The sequence below is a fragment of the Lutra lutra genome, chromosome 2, assembly GCF_902655055.1.
Source record: "Lutra lutra chromosome 2, mLutLut1.2, whole genome shotgun sequence".
NCBI classification, from domain to species: domain Eukaryota; kingdom Metazoa; phylum Chordata; class Mammalia; order Carnivora; family Mustelidae; genus Lutra; species Lutra lutra.
In genome coordinates, this window is record NC_062279.1 from 132,835,680 (window position 1) to 132,859,068 (window position 23,389).

At 33.7% G+C, this 23,389-nt stretch overlaps 1 pseudogene; it reads left to right on the forward strand.

Annotated features, from left to right (window-relative positions):
* Positions 1 to 11,761: 11,761 nt before the first annotated feature.
* LOC125094135 (SNW domain-containing protein 1-like) lies at positions 11,762 to 23,179 on the forward strand (annotated as a pseudogene).
* The last annotated feature ends 210 nt before the right edge of the window (positions 23,180 to 23,389 follow it).

The window sequence follows — 23,389 nt, forward strand, 5'->3', positions numbered from 1 at the left end:
CCTTATGCTCCACAAGTAAAAGAAACCTTATGATAATTGACTTTCTCTGCTTGACTTACTTCACTCAGCATAATCTCCTCCAGTCCCGACCATGTTGATACAAAAGTTGAGTGTTCATCCTTTCTGATGGCTGAGTAATATTCCATTGTATTTATGAGTCATATTTTCTTTATCCATTCATCTGTTGAAGGGCATCTTGGCTCTTTCCACAGTTTGGTGAATATGGACATAGCTGCTATGACCATTGGGGTACATATGGCCTTTCTTTTCACTGCATCTGTTTCATTGGGGTAAATACCCAGTAGTGCAACTGCAAGATCATAGGGTAGCTCTATTTTTAATTTTTTGAGGAATCTCCACACTGTTTTCCAAAGTGGCTGCATCAACTTATATTCTCACCAACAGTGTAAGAGGTTTCCCCTTTCTCCACATCCTCTGCAAAACTTCTTGTTCCCTGTTCTGTTAATTTTGGCCATTCTAGCTGGTGTAAAATAGATCTCAATGTGGTTTTGGTTTCAATTTCCCTGATGGTTAATGATGATGAACATTTTTTCATATGTCTGTTAGCCATTTGTAGGTCTTCTTTGGAGAAGTGTCTGTTCATATCTTCTGCCCATTTTTTGACCACATGATTATCTGTTTTTTGGGGTGTTGAGTTTGATCTTGGATATCAGCCCTTTGTCTCTAGTGTCATTTGCAAATACATTCCTTGAGCAAATGAAAGATTATTTCACCATCCCTCATGTCCTGGTTTCTCAACAGGCTCATCTCCTCCAGTTCATTGGCAAGACCAAGAAGCTTGAAAAGTCCCAATAAGCTTTCAGTTATAGCCACCTGGTTACTCTCCAATTGGCCACCACATCTTCTAGGCTTCTGATCTCCTTGAAGGGAAAAAAAAAAAAAAAAAAAAAGTATATATATATATATATATATATAGAGAGAGAGAGAGAGAGAGAGAGAAAGAGAGAGAGAGAGAGAGCATATACTAGTAGTTAATAAAATGAAATAAAATAAAAATTTCCCAAATATTCTCATCACTTTGTATTGGCTTCAAAAACTCCCAAAACAAGTAAGCTTTAAAAATGTTTGTTAAACTACTAGAAACCATCTACACCTTATATTCTGCTTCATAAGGTCTGACAAACTTTATAAATTATTTTGCCTAATAATCTCTTACCACTACTATCTAAGGAATAAGACATTCCATGAAAATTTGATATACCCATGTATACACCATAGAATAAATGCATACAAACATATCAAAGGAAAGTACTTTAGTAAACTTGTTTTCCAGTTAATTTTTTTCCTTTTAATCTTTGTTTATTTTAGTCATATTTTACTTCACTTTAACTAATACTTACATATGCTATTATACCTGCTATGTATTTTATGATCTATTAAATGTGCTAAGCAGTTTTCAAGCACCTATTTATAGAATCCAGTGCTCTTCAACCTCATAGAATGTTCTCTTAGGACATAGAAAGTTGTCTTATTCAGAATGTTCTTGCTGGTTTACACACTGAGTAGAATATGCTGGAACTCTATGAATAACATATGAGGAAAGAAAAATGAAATAATCCAAAATTGTGACTTAAATTGGATATTTCAATTTATTGTGGATGTTTTAAATTTTAGCTATAGCCCTACTCTTTAGATTTTCAAAAGAGGATAAGTATTTTTTGGAATAAAGAATTTTATTTTTCAGATGTCATGAAGAAAATTCTAGATATAGAGAGAATTAATTATTCCAAACTGTCTTAAAAAAAAAAAAGGTATATGGAGTACATAAGGAGCAGACTAAGTTTGGATGAAATTCTTTAACTTTCAAAACATTTTTATAATATGTTCTGTAAATAATATAATTAAGAGACTAAAATAATCTCTTGCATTAAAAAGAAAAATAGATAGCACTTCAGCACTTTAATAAATGAAAGTAAATTTTGAGTCTCAATTGGGAAATATTCTGGTACATTTAAAATAATAATTTTGAAGAAAAGCAATTAAAATAGCAAATTTCCATACCTGAAAAAACAATTTTCTTTTAAAATCTCTACCTGGCATAACAGATATTAATAGTCTTCTGTTCATTCAGTACTAATTTCAACCTAATTGTGTAATTCCCATTACGTTTCAGGTAATACTCTGGAGTCTGGGGGTAAAGCGGTGATCAAAATAATCTTCTTAAGTTCTGGAGATTATGTTCTAGACTGTTCACATATATCAGTGACTCTTTAGAACATTTATTTATCTACCCATGTTTGCAAAAGCAAGTATATGTAATTTTATTTTACTAAGAAGAATTTGGGTGAAATTTATTTATTTTCTATTGCAGAAAATTAGGGTTACACTTAAAGAATACTAGATAAATACACTTTAAAGATTACTCAGCTCAGACCTATAGTGTGGTTTTTCAAAGCCCATACTGGAAGCTTGCAACTTTATCAACTCAATATTCAGGTTAAAAATGCTCTCTTTATCTAAATTCTGTCTTTCTTTTCTTTTTTTTTTCTTTTTCTTTTCTTTTTTCTTTCTTTTTTTTTTTTTTTTTAAGATTTTATTTTTTTATTTGACTGAGAGAGAGAAACCACACAAGCTGGGGGAATGGCAGAGGGAGAGGAAAAGCAGACACCCCACCAAGCAGGAGTCCAAAGCAGGGCTCGATCCCAGGAACCTGAGATCATGACCTGAGCCAAAGACAGACCCTCAAACCACTGAGCAACCCAGGCACACCTACCTAGAATTCTGTTCTTCATAAATATGAGCAGGAGAGATAAAATAGAACTCATTAGATAAGTAGATGATTGGTAGATAGATAGATGATAAATACATAGACAATTGTATATAGATTAAGTATATTGAAATATCATGCCACTGTAGCTTTTGGTAGCCTTTGTGGATATGCTTAACAAAAATGTATAATTTATTTTCAGTCTATGTTGACCTTACTATACATATTTCAAATCACTTACCAATACAACCTTTGTTATAAACCAATCCAATAATTACTTCAGTCATGCTTTAATTTTATTCACTTTAAAATGAATCACAGTGTTTTCATTTCTGCAGTATCTAATCACTCCCCCACCCACTCCATCAAGTAAACCCTTTCTAAACCCTTTCTGGGTCTTAGCTTTATCATATTCTTGCTTTTAAATATATATATTTGTGCATGTATTTTAAAATACATGTGTGGCTAAATTTTTTTAACATGTATTGAAAGAATCTGTATGTTTCCTAGACTTCTTATTTTTTTTAATTTTTAATTATTTTTATTATTTTTTAAAAGTTTTATTTATTTGTCAGAGAGAGAGAGATACAGAGCACAAGCAGGGGGATCAGCAGGCAGAGAGAGAAGCAGACTCCCTACTGAGCTGAGGGCCCAGTGTGGGACTCCATCCCAGGACTCTGAGATCATGACCTGAGCTGAAGGCAAGTGCTCAACCCACTGAGCCACATAGACGTCCCATTTTCGAGACTTTTAAAATTCAATATTATATTGGCAATGCTCATCTATATCTTGCAATTAGTTATAGTTCATTTGTAATAATATTCTATCGTGTGACTTTGGCACAGTTTATTTTCATCCTCCATGTACAGAAATAAAGTTGGCGGAGCGCCTGGGTGGCTCAGTGGGTTAAGCCTCTGCCTTCCGCTCAGGTCATGATCTCAGGGTCCTGGGATCAAGCCCCACATGGGGCTCTCTGCTCAACAGGGAGCCTGCTTCTCCCCACCACCCCACCCCCACCGCCACGCTCTCTCCCTGCCTCTCTGCCTACTTGTGATCTCTGTCTGTCAAATAAACAAATTAAAAAAAAAAAAAAGTTGGCATTTTCTGGCATTTGAGTTAGCATAAGGTTTCCAGTATTAGGAATAGTGCTGCTATAAACTTTCTCAAACAGATCTCTTGGTGAAGAGTTTCTTTTAGGTTTATATAAATATAAGAATATGATGAGTCATATGGAATGGTAATGATTGACTCTACAATATAAAGAATGAGCAAATTATTAATCAAATGCAGAGGAAGAAAAGATCAATTTACCAGAGTGCCCAGATGTGAATTGAACACAGTAAATCTGTTTCAAGCAAATACCTCCCGTAACTATCTAACAGAAAATATTTATTCCTTAAATCCTTCTGCCTTTCTCAGTATTGACAATTAGATCTTCCCCCATCATCTCACCATTGTGGTAAAGATGTAGAGGAGATGTCATTAGCTTTACTACATATTGAAAAACATATACATATAAGTGTGAGTATATATGTACTTACATATGTATTTAAATGAGTTAATTCATGATGAACAGTACTAGTCTCATCTTAGTAAAATAAACATCTAAATTGTGGTTTAAAAATAATTTAAACTTTGAAGTTGTCAGTTCTATTCTTCAAAAACAAAAATAATAAAATAATAGCTTGAAGATAATGAAAAACTTGAAGATAATGAAAAAAATGAAAAAGATACTTTTTTTTAGAAAATTCTGAGATTACAAACTAATGTTACCTATAAATTTAAACAAATTTATTAAGTACCATTTGATGGCATTTTAATTTGAAATTGAAAGAAATCAGATTTTTTGTCCAACAAAAGTGTGCTACAGAATTGAAAGAGATAACTGTGCTGTGTTCAAACAGAGCAGTTCCTTAATATCCATATGTAAGATACTATTTTCTGAATCTGCTATAGGACTTTTTAATATATTTTATTATTATGAGTTATTATGAGGCTGAAATAAGGTAATATATGCAATCATAATTGATAGTATGGCTTTTAAATAGATATTTGTAGCTCTCATAAAATTTTATTAATAGTGTTAAAGCAATAACAAATTTTAATAAATCATTACAATTTCTTACAAAAATTTTATTATATCATTTCTGTTGCTCAAATTTGGACTATAATAGCCTCTTAATTGATGTGTCAATAAAACTTTGGAAATGAAGCACATGGCAGTTTGTATTTTAAGAAATATTTCCAAGAACCATTTTCCTTTATGAAACTTAAGTAAATCATAAGGAACACAAACAAACAAACAAACAAAAAGTACATAAAGTATATTAAAAAATTCAACAAAAAATTTCAAGAATAAATTCTGACCTGTAAATCAAAAATGCTAATATTAATTACAAAAATACTAATTACAAGAATTGATACTGACATTGTGTGGAAAAAAACAAAACAAAACAAAACACCATATATCTATATCAGATTTCTAGTCCAAATCTATTTTAGAAATAATCATTGTTATGATTTATTTCTATTTTAAATATGAATGCTTTGAAATGTTGAATTTAAGTTATACTTACTATATCAGCCAGGGAACAGACTACATGATAAATATTTAAACAGAAGGTATTTCATTTGACAATAAGTTATACAGCTGTTATAGAACTGAGACGAGAGCAAAAACATGGAGGTACTCTAGAGGTAATTGCATGGAGTAGCTAACAGTCCCAAGTCTGGAGGATATAAGGGGAAAAGTTGAGCTGAACAGATTTTAGAAGGTAGAAGAAAAACTACTCTTCCAGCTGGAGCTCAGGTTGCTGCTGGCCCTTTGAGGGAGCACAGTAAAATTGGTTCTAGGAATGTTAAAAGAAGCCAGAGGCTAGGACCAACAATAGCTGAGGAGATTTGTTGCAGGACCAGCAGCAAACAAATAAGAAGAAACTCTCCTCTGTTCTCCTTCCACCTTTCAATCACGAAATCCCCTGTGTTAACACATTCTAACCAGAAGTCGGTTGTCGAAGTAGACCTGTCATTTGTAGAATCTCAGCCTCAGCACTCACAGAGCAGAGGATGGAATTGTGATTTAGAAGCAATAGTTCTCTGAGCTATCATTTCACATAGGTTTCTATTATATTCTTATAGTTTTTTTCCACCCAAATAAAGAAATGTTTATTTCTTCTTAAGATTTGACCCTGGTAGATACTTGAATTTTTGACTCCTCCTGTCCTCATCTCTTGCCAAACTTTCTTTTTCCTCTCCCCAACCCAGTCCCTTTACTATTTCCCAGGCACAGTAAGTTCCACAACTCATCATTCTATTTCTCGCATTGGAATATTTCCACATTCTGGGTGCTCTGGGTGGCATTCTCTTCCCTCCTCTTCAGCTGGGAAACTTTCACATGTCCTTCAGGAGTCAGCTAAGATATCATTGTCCTTGGCTTTGAGTGACAGGTGCCCTTCTTACTGACTAAGGTGGTACTACTTGCTTACCTCTGGAGGAATGAAAAACACAGTACACTAATGGACTTACTTCTGGCGGTACCGTTAAACCATAAACCACTTGAGTGGAGTGACTATTTTCCATTCATCCTCATTTTAGAAAAATGAGAGGTATTCAATACATATTTGCTGGATTTTGATTCAGAAAACTATAAGCACACCGTAAGGGCTGACATGTTTGCTGTGTTTGAGCACTAACTTGTTCATAGGCTTTATAGAAGTGAAGGGGGGGAAGGGAAAGCAGCAAGATAAATTGAAGCAACACTTTTATCTTTACTAAGAAAGGTGAAAAGAATACCAATTAATAAAGAGCCTTAAAAATGTGTTATATATCAACGAGCTAACTGATCTGTATGCAAAAGAGCACAGGAGTAAAAACTGGATCATAATTAAAATGTATTATCCATGGTTGTTGTTGTTGTTGTTGTTTCCTGTCTCATGGAACATAACTATCAATTGAAAACACTAAGAACAACAAAACATAAAAGGGGAATCAACCAAAGGAGTTGATGGAGAAAATAACCCCCTAATATTAAAGTATACTTCTGAGCTAATGGCAGTTAGTTTGTACTTGGGTAAAAGGAGAAATAGTAGAGGATAGAATAAATGGTAGAATAAAATAACCCACATTAGAAAGAAAAACATGAGAAAGCTTAAAAGAATAAAGAACATATGAAAAAAGGAATAAAATATCAAAAGAGAAAAAGAGAATGACTTGACATGTTCTGATGGGCCATAGCTTGTAAGAATGTCAACTGGTGGTACCAAAGCCCATATGTAGGAGACCCTGAGAAACTCTGGAGCATCTGAACAGATACGTTGTATCTACTTTTATATAAATTCAACTTTATCTAGATTGCCCTTATGGGCAATAGTAACTGTTAGAGTAATACTATTTCTTAAACTATTTCACTTATTTTTTTGCAAATGTCATATAGAATTTAAACAGCTAATATTCTTTATCTTTTTAAGATTTTATTTGATAGAGGGAGAAAGAACGAGCCCAAGCAGGGGCAGAGGCGGGGGAGAGGGAGAAACAGACTCCCCACAGAGCATGGGAAGCCTGATATGGGACTGGATCCCTGGACTCCAGGATCATGACCGGAGCTGAAAGCAGTGGCTTAACCAACTGAGCCACCCAGGTACCCCTAATCAGCTAATATTCTTTTATCTCGATTTACAACATTCATTCCTGAAGTGAAATGATTGGCTTTATAATTGAGGAAATATGTTATGCCTAAAGTTTATTGACATAAGTCAGGTCATAAAATAGCTCATTTTTTACTCCTTAAAAAAGACAAAGAAAAGTAAAATTTTGCATCTGATGAAAACTTGTGAAAACTAGGATGATAGGCAGGTCTTATTCCTTAGAGACTAAATCAGGATTGTTAGAGATAAGAACATTCTCAGGAACCTTGACCCTCTTTTTCTTTCTCTCACCTCTAATCCCAAACTGGCTATTTTACTTTCAAATATCTGGAGGCTAATTATTTCCTGATTGATCTTCTTAAATGAGCTTTTCACTGCCTCATCTAAAGGATGTGTGCCCCTCCCTAAATCTTTTGTCAAACTTGCCTATGTAAAGATTATCCCCCAGAGGTGATTTTGTTTTTTTGTTAAATAGGTCAGCCTGAAACAAAATGGAGACAGAAAACTAAAATCTTTAATAGAATTAAAACCCAGTGAGCATTATATCTGTTATGATGGTGCATATTTCTGAGAATGTGAATGAATATGGATTTAGAGTCATATAACAGCAATATCAAATTACCTTAGGAATCAGTCTTGACCACAACCTGGTTGTTCACAAATATCTAGTTTGAAAGTGAGCATATTTGCATTGGGATTTCTATAGTAGTCACTAATTAATGCAGTAACCTTCAGTGGTATAATGTACATTTGTCTTTCATGAACTTAAGCTTTGAAAATCTATCATTCATACTTAAAGCCTGGGTTCAAAGAAAAGTTTATAAAATTCTATTTTATGCTGAATTCCATTATAGTTTTGCATAGTTTTAATTCTATACTCTGTTAAATATGGAAACTTTATTTCTAAAAAAAAAGTGCTCCACCATATATAGAACATCAAGCCAGCGTACATGGTTTTCTAGGCAAATACTATCCGAGTTACATTATGGAGATTCATTCCTCCTAAAAGTTAAGTAAAGTGAAGTATTTGCCCTGAGCCCATACATGTAGGGATCAGGGCTGTTTTCTTGAGCTTGTGTGAACAGCACAGATGCACGGGGCCCCTCAGTCAAAAGAGCCCATGCTCATGATTAAATGCTTTCTGTTCGCTGTCTTGAAATTAATAATTTTGCCTCTGGATTTAAGTGAAGCTCAGTGGGTTAATGAAACATACTGTAGGATCTTAGAAATTGGGCTCACATTTTCCAATACTACACATTGCCCTCCCAGGATGTATTCATCATGGTTTTTATTTTTTTCCCACCCCCTGGTGTCCCAGGGTTTTCCTAACCTACCCTTCTCTTTTTCTGTCCCATCACTTCTGCTACCCTTCACCCCTGACTTATTTATGTAAGCAGAAGGGAAAAAAAAAGGAGAACAGCTGAATTATCTGTTTAAAAAAATTGTTTTTTACCCCACCGTTTTTTTTTTAATTGAAGTATAATTGACATACAAATCTTATTAGTGTCAGGTGCACATCAGTGATTCAATATTTTTAGATATAACAAAATGTTACTGCCTTCTATTCCTTGCGGGGATCTGAGTACAAGTGTGAGGAGGGCACTGGGCCTGCACACACCATGGCATCTCAGGGAGGAGGTGATGGGCATTCCCATCCTCACTGGCAGTGCCATAGTAGGTTTGGTGAACAACTTTGAACCTCTTGCCTACCTTTGATCCAGGTGTTGAATATGGAGGTTGCAATACCTTAGAGGTCACCCTTCCACCACGTATTGAGGTGGTGATTTGTTGGAAGTTGGGTCAATTGCATACATGTGCACATGATCAGACCCTGTCTGCACTTATCCCATGAGTGCCCTGTGACTGAGGAAGTATAGCGTTAATGGTAAATAAAAAACACTGATGAATGCTAAAAATAGGCACTGAATGCTCTTGCTAATGATTAAACGCAGTAGAATTCAGAAGCCTATGTAAAAGACATATAAGATATAAATAGGTATTATTGATGTCAGATTCATATCATGGGGAAATTTGATAGTAGGTGTCCATAACTGTAAGAATTTGACTAGGAAATTAGAATCAGTATGAGTCCTATGTAAGTTTTCACAATATGAAAATTATACATATTTCATATTTGAATTACTGTAAAGACTAGACTTGAACTAGTTGTGGGAGCTGGTAAAAAATTCTGTGACAGGCTTTTGCCTTTGTGCATGTTGGTGAGCCTGAAGCCACTGTCAGCAGGGCAGACAGGAAGAAAAGTTGAACATGAAATACTGGAAAATAAGAACCCACAGGACAATCGAAAACCTACAAAGACAAACTGAAACACTCAACTCTTTCTAACTGTATACAATATCAATGACATGGTTTGACCTGCAGAAGAAGCTGGGGTCCTTTATACAGTGTTACACAAGTACCTGACCTAGAATTTGAATTACCTAAAAGAGAAGGGCAATTGTCTATGGACCCAGCTATTATTTCCTACCAACAGAGTGAGCCAGAACAACTATAGCAATGTGTTAGAGTCCAGTGACCCCTGGCATTATAACCTTTTCATATATAATGGCTGATCCTTTGCTTTCAAATTAAAAATTTCCCACGAATTTCCCTTGTCACCACCCTGCACATGGAACCACAAAGTGAAAAGAAATTGTAATTATAGTATGACTTAGTGGACATAGTACAAAGCCATTATAGATCCCAATGTTATTCTGTATCAAGCATATCAATGTTTTGAAATATTGGTGATTGAGTGGATTTGATTTGGAAAATTTCTTTCAAAAATAATTGTGCTATAAATTTCACTTTCCTACCTTTTAAGAGGGAGATATAAAGGGTACTAACTTTTAAAACAATGTTTACTGAGAAAGGCTTCAAATGGACCACTCACTGACTTTGATATATAATGGTGTGTGTGTGTGTGTGTGTGTGTGTGTATGTATCTGGGTTAATCTAGGGGATAGTTGCACAGTTCACATTTTATTTTATTTTATTTTTTTAATTTTATTTTTTATAAACATATAATATATTTTTATCCCCAGGGGTACAGGTCTGTGAATCGCCAGGTTTACACACTTCACAGTACTCACCATAGCACATACCCTCCCCAATGTCCATCATCCCACCCCCCCACCCCCCTTCCCCCATCAACCCTCAGTTTGTTTTGTGAGATTAAGAGTCACTTATGGTTTGTCTCCCTCCCAATCCCATCTTGTTTCATTTATTCTTCTCCCACCCCCTCAACCCCCCATGTTGCATCTCCTCTCCCTCATATCAGGGAGATCATATGATAGTTGTCTTTCTCCGATTGACTTATTTCGCTAAGCATGATACCCTCTAGTTCCATCCCACGTCGTCGCAAATGGCAAGATTTCATTTCTTTTGATGGCTGCATAGTATTCCATTGTGTATATATACCACCTCTTCTTTATCCATTCGTCTGTTGATGGACATCTAGGTTCTTTCCATAGCTTGGCTATTGTAGACATTGCTGCTATAAACATTCGGGTGCACGTGCCCCTTCGGATCACTACGTTTGTATCTTTAGGGTAAATACCCAGCAGTGCAATTGCTGGGTCATAGGGTAGTTCTATTTTCAACATTTTGAGGAACCTCCATGCTATTTTCCAGAGTGGTTGCACCAGCTTGCATTCCCACCAACAGTGTAGGAGGGTTCCCCTTTCTCCGCATCCTCACCAGCATCTCACAGTTCACATTTTAGAAAGTGAACATGATTTGCATCAGAGTAAAAGCTGGTATCAGGGAAATAACTGAATTGCCTTAAGACAACAGGTCAAAGATGCATGAATCCTGGAGACCAGATGAGCAATCATAGTAGAAATGAAAAGAAATCCTGCCTAAGATGATGTCTTAGTTTTATATTACTGAGAAGAAAAATCTAAGGTGAAGATTCTTGTTCAAGTGATTTATCAGTAGAGTGCTTTCAATAAAGAAGGAGTTGTATTAGTGTCCTATGCTATGTAATAGGTTATTACAAAGTTAGAAGATTAAAACTACACCCATTTATTATCTCAGGTCTGTTAAGTCAGGCGTCTGGACATAGTTTAGTTGGGTTCTCTGCTCAAGGTCTCAGAGGACTGAAAACACATCCTGAATGATAGATAGCGTTGCATTTTGACAAAGTGCTGTCTCTAAGCTGATGCCTTGCTGGATCTTCAAGACGCCATTCTTTTGCACCCATATATGTATCTAGTAGCTTCTGGGTGGTGTAATATGTGGTAGCACCAGTTAATCCCATGTTTTATAACCTCTGCTGCCTTTCCATTGGTTTATTTTTTTTTTTCTCTCATATTTGGAGCTATTATGCAAGATCCCATAATATAAGTTCCTCTTTACACACACAGATAGTGGTGCTGGCTGAAGTACAATGGGAAGGAAGGGTAAAGCCATATTTTATCCTAGTCAGGAGGAAAATTTACCAGTAGTGGGAGTGAAGGTGATTGGTGTTAGGCACTTTTACCAAAAAGTTGGCTGGTCTCCTCAAAATTCTGTTTTACAGGCTCATAGATAGCTTTCAGCTCTTCCACAATAGCAAGTTCAGTCTAGAGAACAAAAGAAAAGCCTAGGATTTAGAGGCTATGGAGTATGGTAAGAGAAGCAGAAGGTTAGGTGGAATTGGAATTGGCCAGCCATAAAAACAAAACAAAACAAAACACCAAAACAAAAAACTAGCACTGCTTTGTCTAGGAACTTATCATGGAGAGGTCCAACAAAAAAGCCTGTGAAGAAACTATATGCATTATCAGGATATAAACTATAATCTTTAAATAAGTCTTTGCTGAGAAGGCGACATTGTGCATAAACCTAGTTAGAGTATTCTCTTTTGTGTCTATGCATCAATTTCAGAAATATCAGGAAATATGGTTAGTAAGTGAAAAAAAAGAAAGTATTAATTTAAATTCAGTAAATTCAGGCTATGAGTTTTGATTATCAGTTCTGAGAAACTTTACTTTCTAAATTGAGAGTATATTTGCAATTTAAATTGACTGTAGGTCTCTGAATTGCTTAAGAATGACCAGAAAAGACAAGAGCATATGGGAGATTTTATTCATTGTCAGGGGAAGAACTACCAACTATGTCCCATGAGTCTTATTTAGTTCAAAGTATTGACTACCTAGTTGTCCCACAGATTAGAGGTTGAAAACACTTCTGAATATAAAAAGAGGAAACATAAGATGTTTTGTTAGGTAAGTCTAGGCCAGCACAAACTAAACACTATAGAAGATGGAGCCAAAAGATAGTTGACCGGGATCTCACAAAACTGGCTATGACCTCATGTTTCACCTATTATTACTAGGTGATACTTTAACCTACTATTACTCAAATAGTATTACTAAGAGAAGGTAAGAAAGTTGGCATAGAGAATGCTAAAATTAGATTTTGTCGAAACACCTTGATTCTTGGTCATATTTTAGGGGAAGGATGGTGCACAGGTCTCATTTTTCTTATAAGCTCTTTTTTTATCCTAATGTCTAATAGGTATGCAAAAGGGAATGATGTTTGAAACATAGCATATAAGATTTGTAGATATTTCCTTATAACTTTTACCATTCACTATGCACACTATTTTCAATCCATGACTTACCATTTTTTAAATACAAAATATTAAATTTGTTTTCATTTCTGTGAAATAAGAGTACTTAAAACATTCTGGATCCCAAGCACTTTGAAAAAAGACTGTTTCTAATAGTAACTTCAGTAAGAAACTATAAATATACAACTCTTTCTTTCAGTGTTTGTCTAATTTTTTCATATATTTTGCTTTGTGGTTTTTAAATGTTTTCCAATACTGGTTACCTCTCTCAAAATGGATTTTATGATTTAAAAATAAAACATTGTTTTTTTTTTTTCAATTAATCTCATAGATTTCTTAAGGAGTTTCATTTTCATAGGATGTGTTGTATAAATAATCAAAGTATGGGTAATCAGTTGAGAGAAACATAGTTTAATCATACACAAAGAACCAGACTGATCTAAAATTTCTGAGGGCCAACTTTGTAATATTAGACATAAACTGATAATAATGTCACAAGTCATTAACCAAGAAAACAAATTATTTGAATAAGACCCTTATTCCCTCAAGAACTACAGCTCATATTTTTTAGTAAACCAACTTTAGAACAAGAAATTATTCATGGAGATAAAGCTGATTTTTTTCATGTTTAAAAGGTGAATATGATTAATATCCCTGACTATACTTTGGTCATGTAGTTAAATTAGAACATGTTTCTAGCAATTAATTCATAGTGTCATAAATATAACTTTTATATCACCAATTTATACCCTAAAGAGCAATACAACACATGCCAATTCTTCTGAAGACTATTAATAATAAAAAGGCAAAAAAAAAGGAAAGTAAATATTTAATTATATCTGTTGCCATGGCATAAAAATTTTGTGCATTAATTCTATCTTCTCTATTACCACCCACTTCATATTATAAACTCCTACACAAATGCATGTCTATGTTTTCTTTTGCAGTACAAAGAAATAATACAAAATGATTTCAGCATTATAAATAGTGACTTTGTATAATGGTAATGGTATGGTGATATTTCATAGAATATAAAGGAGAAACAGTAATATCTGATACCCTTACATGTTTTTCTATTTAACATTCAGGTAAATATTTTATTGAAATTTTATTTGCCAGAACTGATTGTCAAAAATTTTTAAACTTTTTTTCACTTCTCTACTCAATTACCTTTGTTACACTCTAAACAATTTCTAATACTAGTGTATCTGTGAGTTCAGTTAACAAATATTTTTCTTTTACGCTTTTACTTTTACATCTCTTGACCTCTTTTATGTTTAGTCTTTGCAAAACAAAAAAAATCAAGAATATAAGGATATATAACTCATAGCTATAAAACTTCATGATCTTTAAGTATAGGAGATAAAAACTATAATATAAGGAAAGTATCCAAGTCACCATGAAAATTATATCATATTCCGTAAGATTTCAGACAGTAATAAAATTTTCCAAGTGTATTTATCAGTGAATTTTTTAATTTAAAGATGCCCTTTGAGTAAGACCTGCAACAATGAAATAGATTTACTAATTGGCTGTTAGGCCTTTCCCGTAGAACAGAAGATCAAGAGTTCTAACTTGTTTGACCTTTATAATACATTTCAGGAAGTAAGGATGTAAGGCTCATAAGATAGCTGGACCAGGTTTCTGGAGGTTTGAATTCATCAGGAATGAGATTTATATATACTCATTTGTATATGTTGTAACTAATTATATATAATATATATTTTTATCTAAGTCAGAGTATACAAAATGGATTTGGGGAGAAACAAGAGGTGGAGGAAGTGTCGAAACTAATTGGAAATTTGCAGACTGCAGTGATATTTTTATATGTGTCACCTATAGGGTACAAAGAGGGGGAAATTCCACTAAAAAAGGAAACATCTTCTTTGTGAAAAGAAAAAAAGAAAAAAAATGATAGAGATACTTTATGATGAGAGGGCAGGTTTCTCTGAGATTGTCTGAAATGTGAATAAAGATGGCCAAAAATTTTTTTGATAATCAAATATGGTCTTTGTAGGTATGTATGTGTATACATATGTACTTTATGGGTCTTGCATTTGTGTATTTGTGGTTATCTGTGATGTAGCTGAGGGTAAGTTTTAAAGAGTGTTCCTTTAAAGTCTGTTGAGAATAGAAAATTGGTCAAAGTGATAGGTTTTAGTGAAAGTTTTGAGAATAAGTACTCCTATGAATATACACAAAATGTTAGTTGCTAAATATTGCTCTTTTGGTCACTCTTCACATAATGTGATATTTTTATAAATTGGTTGTTTCTTCTAAGTTCATAATATTAAAAATGAATATCAGCATACTATATTCTCTCTACTTCTTGTGTGTAAGTTTTCATGAGTTCCCCCAAACAATCTCTGCCAACAGGGAAGTGACAGGGAATGGGTAGAAAAGAAGAAGTTCTGTATTCTCCTGCCCTCCCTTACTATCAACTTGAGAAAAGTCTGACTTTATTTATTTATATAATGAGATTCTCTAAGTTTTCCTTTGGATGCAAGGCTGTGTGACTTAAAAATAAATAAACAATTATAAACATTGAAAACTACTGCTGATAGCTTCTTTATAGTAAAAATTTGAAGCTCTCGAAAATATTAGGTAATAATTACCTAATGGTATTGGGTAAATATCATCCAATGAAGGAGGAATGTTCAGGAACGCACAGTAGTTTGAACCAAAAGAGCAGCAGAATAACTGAAAATTACTGTAATTGTAAAAAAAATGCCTGGCAGAATTATGTCAGAGCATTCTTTCATCCTAACGCAGAAGTTCCAGGGTGACCTTCAGCAAAAGGTTAGTGCAAGGCTGAGGACAGTTCAGAGGCTCCCTGCCCACCAAGATAATTGGTAGAATAGCCAACACAGGTTGCTATCTTTGTGTGACTCAGGTGGCCTACTCCCAGTGAAGCTATTATATTGTTCCCAGAACAGGTCATACAACCCAGATGCTTTGTGTGTGCATCACTTCAAAAAAGCACTTGCTCGTAATTACTCTAGGGCACATAGGTTATGTCATATTACAGAGTTGAATCAAAGTAGTTTTGTAAAGTCATTTCTAAACCTGCTTCTACTGAGGCCTAATTAAACATCAATGACTATACTAAGGAAATGCCATAATAAAAACATAGTTAGACAAGTGCCACCCATGGGAGTACTAAACAAACCATTTCAGGCACATATGCAAACTACAAGGCTAAGGTTTTCTTATTAAATACCCTTTGGTATCTATTCTTTTCAAGACATATAAGGAATTCTTCCTTCCTTATATAATTTCCTCAATCAAAATTTTGTTTGGCATTAAAATTTTCCCTACAATTCTACCCAACTGTATTTTTTTTGTTTTACAACCTACCAGTGATGACTTCTAAATATTTTATCTTTTCTATATCATTTTTTGGAATATTTAAATCAAGAATGCCAATTTCATGGAAAACTATAAACATCAACAAAAGGAGAGAGAAAATATTACACTGGATAATCTCAAGGGATAAAGGATATCAGTGTCATTTTACTAGCAATGGCTAAAAATTATAGATGTGTGATATAAGATTGTGTTGACTATGAGACATCAAATTGGACTTTTTGAACTAAGCAATATTTGTGTCACAGTGATAAATACATGTAAATATTAAGGATTGGTGTTCTGGGGATTGGGGATTGATGCTTTGATTTTTTTTTACTAGCATTACTTTTGTTTTTTTACAAACATTACTTATAAACAATGTACGCATATATATCATTTTTAAATTTCAAGCTTTTAAATTAAATATATCAGTTGATCTAATGTTTTATTCATCATAATTCATGTTAACACTAAGTTTTTTTTTTAAAGATTTTATTTATTTATTTGACAGATAGATCACAAGTAGGCAGAGAGGCAGGCAGAGAGAGGAAGGGATGCAGGCTCCCCGCTGAGCAGAGAGCCCGATGCGGGGCTCGATCCCAGGACCCTGGGACCATGACCTGAACCGAAGGCAGAGGCCTTAACCCACTGAGCCACCCAGGCGCCAACACTAAGTTTTATTATGCTATTTTCTAGTTTGAAAATACCTCTCCTTTCAAAATATGTACTACTAGATGTTCTCTTATAAACATCTGTACTACCATCTACTGGAAAGGTAAGTATATATCAGATATCATTATTTTCAGCCATTCAAAAAAGAATACAATGAATTTGAAAAAAAAATAAAAAACTCTTATTTTTTTTGATATTCAGTATCTATCAGTTACCGTTAATTATTGTTTATATATAATATTAAAAGATATACACATATATGTATACTGAATATCAACTATATGTGTGTACTGATCATAAAATTTTAAATTAAATTGTGTAATTACTTAGCATTTATTCACTAAATGTTTCATTTTTATTTCATGATTTTACTGTTTTCAAATACTTTCTGAATGTAGAGGTTAAATGAAATTTAGATATAGTGGATTAACTTTGACTTGTCAAATGTTTATATACTTTCATTTCTTTAGTAGCATATTTTTCAGTAAAATAATAGTGTCAAAAGAGCATCTTGATGACATTCAGAAACGAAAACCAGAGAACTATATATTATTTTTTAGCTCTCTATATTTAAAGAAAGATAGATAAAAGGCTAATTTTCATGGACATCTAAGCTACATAAACTCATGTTTGTGTTCTATGATGGAGAATGAGAAATTGTGCGAAAGAATAGCACATGCACAAATGTTCACAAATGTTACATTGTGTGAAGTCTGGAAGCATGTCCTGACCTCTCCACCTGCAAACTGTTAAAAATTGAACAATTTAAGGGGTACAAGGGTGGAAAAGTTGTTTAAGCATCCACCTTGGCTTAGGGAGTCATGATCTTTGGGTCATAAGATCAAGCCCTGCATTGGGCTTCCTGCTCAGCATAGAGTCTGCTTGTTTCTCTTTCCCTCTCCCACTCATTCTCTCTGTCTCTCTCTCTCTAAAATAAATTAATTAACAAAAACAAACAAACAAAAAAACCAAAACAAACCTTGAGCAATTTAAGTTACATCTCTGATACCCAGAGTTATATATATTAGGACTTTTGGAAACCTCCAGAGATAATTGATAAAAGTTCCCATTTCTCATAGTAGAGGATAATTATCAAAATTCTGGATGATAACAGTTTATACATATTTTACAAATACCTTTGGATTTTTTTGGCATTCATTATAATACTCCTCTATCAGTCAGCACCCCTCAGTCAAGCAGCACACTCTAATAATTATGACTAAATTCATGTAAGTACTTAAGCCAGCAATGAATTGGTTCATTTGTTTGAAATATTAAAAAAAAAAAAACAAAGTTGATTTTTGTTCTGAATTTATCCATTCAATGAGACAATGTATGTTCTTTATTCATACTTCTTTTAGTTCTGATGATAGATAGTTTGAATAATGCAGTAAAATATAGAAGCCACAAACAAAAAATAGAATGGATTTTGTATAGATGATAATTAGTTTCAATAAATAAAGATTATATCCAATTAAATGGTGGGGCAGGCAAGTCATAAATTTGATTATTGTTGTTAGTATTGGTTGTTACTGTTTATTGTCAAATAAGATTTAGTAAATAAGATCAACATACATTTGGATTTAGAATTGATTTGCAAAACATTGCTTCTTCTGGGTGAGTAGAAATGGATATTTATTAGAACTGTAGAAATGGTAAAAATCAGCTGCTTAAAGTCAGGCATATTTAAGGAGTTCATTATTTCTACTCAAGTACCCATTAACTATACTTGGAAATCAACATTTAATGATTTTGGTTAAACATCGGAGTTAAAAGGTATACTGTCAAATTATAAAATCTGTTTTTCCCTTTAATAGGAGTTAAAATAACGGTAATAGAAAAGAAGAATTACTTGCTATAAAGTTCTAGCTATTAAGATTAGCAAGTAATGAAATATGCTGATTTAGAATTACTTACTAGAATGATATCATCCATGTATCTACAGTTGCTATAATTTTATGAGCTTTTCTGACTGCTATTGAATGCTTTAAATATGCTTTAATAAATTAAACAATCACATTTATGTGTTATTCACAAAGTTATTTTATTCCATTTTGTAATGCATAAATCTTGAAAATGCAAGTTTTTAAAGGCAGTTTATATGATATTTAAAGAATCAATCAAAATTTAATTCATATAAAAAAGTGTGAAATACATCAGAAAAGATAGTATTAAAAAGTAAAATAAATATAAAATCATTAAATCAATCGTATATTTTTATGTCCTTGAAATCCTTCTAAAAACATTATTTATATAAATGTAAATAAATTTTATTTTAAGCAAATGCATACATTATCTCCTGGGTTGACACTATTATAATTAGTGACAAATGTGATAATTATACTTTTGTGAACTTTGCTCATACAATATTGATAATATCACCTACTTAAGAAATACTATTTTATGAACTTATATGCCTTACAAATATACCTTTATGAAATTTTTATACTCATGTGTGTTGTGGTTCTTACCTACATGCTCAAACTTTCTTTCCTATCATCCTTTTATCTAATTTCCAATTATTCTTAATTTCCATAATATATTTAAAGAAAAAAAATACATGATCAAGTGTGAACAGCCTGTTCACACAATATACAGATGACATTTCAATAATTATTTAAGCTTCACATTCCAAAGTAATAATGTGTAGATTACATATACTTCTAAGAAGTTTTATAATTAAACAAGACATCATATGTAAATAACTTATCAGAGTTGCTATCTAATAGTAGTTATGCTATGCATGTTAGTTCTATGCTTTTTTATAACAGTATTTTGTTAAATGATTCAATCAGTGTTCTCTCCTCATTTATTGCTCCCCATCCTACGGGTATATAAGAAAGAATGATAAATGGCTCCAGCATTTGGGCATCTCTGTCCCAGAAAATCAGTGAAAAAAATACTACAAGCAGTAGGTCCATAGTTAAACAGACAGAATATATACTCTCAATGTTAAAATTATTGTTTTAGTTATAATATCTCTTGGTTTGATGGATCTAAATAATATTGGTTTAAGTTAAATTAAGCTTACCCATGGGTTATTATATGCATCCGCAATGTAAACTCCAAATTCAGATAGATTACAGATTTGTGTTCCTGTCCATAAATTTACAGTTTTTTTGTTTTTTAACTTGAGTATTCTAAGAAATAGTCCTCTCTACATATAACTCTATTTGACGAATTCTTCTAATATTAAAGTAAAAAAAATCAAATAACACTAAATTTGAGACTTCACGATGTATTTTTTTATGATCATGTATTAGTGTAGGTATGTATGTTTCCTTTTTATATTTCAATGTTAACTTTGGTTTTCCCAAGTATACAAATGGTAATTTTGTGATCCTGCACCCTTAATATAAAGAAGTAAGGAAAAACTGCCACAATCATCATCCAATCCTACTGTGAACAAATTAGTTTTTAGTGATCACCCATGAGAGGCAAACATCTTCTTCCAGAACACTGGGGTTCCATTTCTGTTACCTCTTCTGGTACAGCAAATGACACTTTGGTGCCTGATAAGGTTTATTTGTCTCTTAGGTATACCATACTCACTGAAGCATTACACAATAATATTAACTTGGATTGTAAATTCAATGAACCAATGCACATCATCCCCAGTTCTATGCTATGCATAACACCTAATTCACTATAGAAAATTGTTTTTGGTTTGAATTTTATCCAATAAAAAATAATTTTACAAGAATAAATGTAGAAAATTATGAGCAATAAATTCAAAATTAAGATATATGTTAGTCTTTTTTAATCAATCACATATTTGCTATTCTTAATTTTTCACTTTTCTAAAACCTAGTTCTAAAAAGCTAGTTTATTATCTTTCTCTAAGTATTTGTTGCCCTCCCTACTTTTTTAAACTTGGTAGTTGTTTTTGTTCTTTTTTTTTTTTTATACTAATGATTTCACACTCCCTATAGCTGATTTTGCTTCCAAGCATCCTTCACTTTTCTTTTTAGTCACAGATCAGGAAAGCAGCACAAGTCAAAATAAGAAAAAAAAAAATTAACATTATAAAAAAATTGTTTTTATCTCATAACCTTAACGTACCCTTTTCTTACTTACACTAGAAAAGAAATTATAGTACTAGGATATATTTATGTTCTCCAACAAAGACAATCTACTTTCAGAACATTTATGTCACATTTCAACCCTTGTCCCTGTATCTGTATAAAATATGTTAAAATAAAGGAAAAAAAAAAACCTAAAGAAGAATATATAAAGCAGTAAGCTACTAAGTTTAGTTTTTCTATTTATTGAAAAACAATATATCTGTAAATAGCTTCAATAAAGCTAATACAATGTTTATAATAGAATTATGAGTGTTTGTGTTGAAGGTGATACCAGTAGAGAACATTTTTAAAAAAATCTTTACAGCTCATGCTTGAAGAAGAGGAAGAATATTGCACTCACCATCTCTTTAACCACACCTAGTTAGCTATTTCAGGACCAGCTTGAGGCTGAAAAAAAGCAAGATCCCAGAGATCATGACAGACTTTGTTGATCTCCCAAAAGAACCGCCTTCATCCATGTACCAGAAGGGCTCAATACCTCAGCTATTAGAGGACTTTGGGGATGGAGGTGCTGTTCCAGAAATCCATGTAGCCCAGTGCCCACTGGATATAGGATGAAAGAAAAAAGAAAAAATGTCAAATGCACTGGCCATTCAGGTAGATGCTGAAGGAAAAATTAAAAATGATGCAATTGTTTGGCAAGGACAGTCAAAAGACAAGTTCATTTATAGCAAGTACACTGACCTGGTTCCAAAGGAAGTCTTGAATGCAGATAACCCAGACCTGCAAAGACCTGATGAAGAAATCATTCAAGAGATAACAGAAATGACAAGGTAACCCTAGAAAAATCTATATCACAGAAGGTTGCTGTAGCTATGCCAGTTTGAGCAGCTAATAAACTGGTTCCTTCTGAGTATATTTGACACACACCATATCATTGAGAAGTGGATTTCAACTTTGGAGCTAAACAGAGTTACCTGGATAGTGGAAATGCAGAAAGATCCAGTGGTATCTCCAAGTTTAAAGACTAATAAGAAAATTTCCTGAGAACCACCTTCTCCTCCTGTCAAGCATTCTCCTATCCCAAAGAGGATCATGAAGGAACAAGAGTGGAAGATTCCTCCTTGTATTTCAAACTGGAAAAATGGAAAGTGCTATACAATTCCATTAGACAAACATCTGGCTGCTAGGGGCGCCTGGGTGGCTCAGGGGGTTAAGCCTCTGCCTTTGGCTCAGGTCATGGTCTCAGGGTCCTGGGATCGAGCCCCGCATCGGGTTCTCTGCTCAGCAGGGAGCCTGCTTCCCTTCCTCTCTCTCTCTCTGCCTGCCTCTCTGCCTACTTGTGATCTCTCTCTGTGAAATAAATAAATAAAATCTTAAAAAAAAAAAAAATCTGGCTGCTAATAGAAGAGGGCAGCAAACAGTGCACATCAATTGAGAACTTTGTTAAGCTGGCTGAAGCCCTCTATATTGCTTATTGGAAGGCTTATGAAGGTGTAGAAATATGGGCTCAAGTAGAGAGAAATATGGCTCAAAAAGAAAATGAGAAACATGAACAGAAAATTAGAAAAAATTTTCTACCAGAAAGCCTAGTAGAGAAGAGTTGGGATCAAAACCCATGTGGAAAAAGAGAATGGAGAGGCACTTAAGAGGGATGAAATCTGGCATGACAGATGAAAGGAGAGACAGTACAACGGGGGAATCTTTCCAGGCAGCTCCTGATAAGAGGTTAAAACTATAGAGAAATGAAAATCAAGATATCAGTGAAGTCATTGCTCCCGGTATGCCCAATCCTCAGAAGTGCTGTGAAGTCCAGTATGACCAAAGGCTCTTCAACCAATCCAGGGATGCGGACAGTGATTTTGCAGGTAGAGAAGATGAAACTTAGAATGTTTATGATTAAGCCTGGAGAGGTGGTAAAGATATGGCACAGAATATTTTCATGCCTGGGAAAAATTTGGACAAGGACATGCATGGTGATGACCTAGGAGCCAGAATAAAGACCAACACTTTTGTTCCTGATAAGGAGTTTTCTGGTTCAGATTGCAGGCAAAAAAGCTGAGAAGAACCAGTTCAGTTTGAGGAAGATCATTTGGGTTTGGGCAAGTTTTTGAAAGTAGTCAAACAGCAGAGTGGCTCCAAAAGACTCTTAGATAACAGCTGCCTCAGTGAACATAAGCAGGAGGGCAAGAAGAGGAAGGACTAGATATGTGTCTCTTCAAAGTGAATGAACTTCTATCCATAACCCTAATGATGCAAGTCAGATGGGGAAACAATTTGTAAATCACCAGGATAAAAACCAAACATGGGTGTCAGACTACAGCACTACTTTTTATTATAAGAGTAAAGAGGGATGAAAATTCTTTCACTGTTAGTTTTTTTTGTTTGTTTGTTTGATTTTTTGTTTGTTTGTTTG